This window comes from Arachis stenosperma, chromosome 10 (genome assembly GCF_014773155.1).
Source record: "Arachis stenosperma cultivar V10309 chromosome 10, arast.V10309.gnm1.PFL2, whole genome shotgun sequence".
NCBI lineage: Eukaryota > Viridiplantae > Streptophyta > Magnoliopsida > Fabales > Fabaceae > Arachis > Arachis stenosperma.
In genome coordinates this window covers 49,490,302-49,491,128 of record NC_080386.1, presented here as the reverse complement: position 1 = coordinate 49,491,128, position 827 = coordinate 49,490,302, and the positions used below count along the sequence as shown (strand labels likewise).

General features: G+C 40.7%; 1 non-coding gene across 1 annotated transcript; it reads right to left on the bottom strand.

The window, feature by feature from the left end:
* Positions 1-233: 233 nt before the first annotated feature.
* LOC130959484 (small nucleolar RNA R71) lies at positions 234-341 on the bottom strand. Its single transcript, XR_009078561.1, has one exon. It is a non-coding gene; the product is annotated as a small nucleolar RNA R71 (small nucleolar RNA).
* Between the last annotated feature and the right edge of the window lie 486 nt (positions 342-827).

The following is an 827-nucleotide window of genomic DNA, read 5'->3' as shown; positions in this document are numbered from 1 at the left end:
ATGGACTTCCATTGGAAGATCCTCATCAGTTCTTAGCTGAATTCTTGCAAATCTGTGACACTGTCAAGACTAATGGGGTAGACCCTGAGGTCTACAGACTTATGCTATTCCCTTTTGCTGTAAGAGACAGAGCTAGGACATGGTTGGACTCTCAACCTAAAGAAAGCCTGGACTCATGGGAAAAGCTAGTCAATGCCTTCTTGGCAAAGTTCTTTCCACCTCAAAAATTGAGTAAGCTTAGAGTGGAAGTCCAAACCTTCAGACAGAAGGATGGAGAATCCCTCTATGAAGCTTGGGAAAGATACAAACAATTAATCAGAAAATGTCCTTCTGACATGCTTTCTGAATGGAGCATCATAGGTATTTTCTATGATGGTCTCTCTGAACTATCCAAGATGTCTTTGGATAGCTCTGCTGGAGGATCTCTTCACCTGAAGAAGACGCCTACAGAAGCTCAAGAGCTAATTGAAATGGTTGCAAATAACCAATTCATGTACACTTCTGAAAGGAATCCTGTGAACAATGGGACAAGTCAGAAGAAAGGAGTTCTTGAGATTGATGCTCTGAATGCCATTCTGGCTCAGAACAAGATATTGACTCAACAAGTCAATTTGATTTCTCAAAGTCTGTCTGGAATGCAAAATGCACCAAGCAGTACTAAGGATGCTTCATCTAAAGAAGAAGCTTATGATCCTGAGAACCCTTCAATGGAAGAGGTGAATTACCTAGGAGAACCCTATGGAAACACCTATAATCCTTCATGGAGAAATCACCCAAATTTTTCATGGAAGAATCAAGAGAAACCTCAACAAGGTTTCAACAACAAT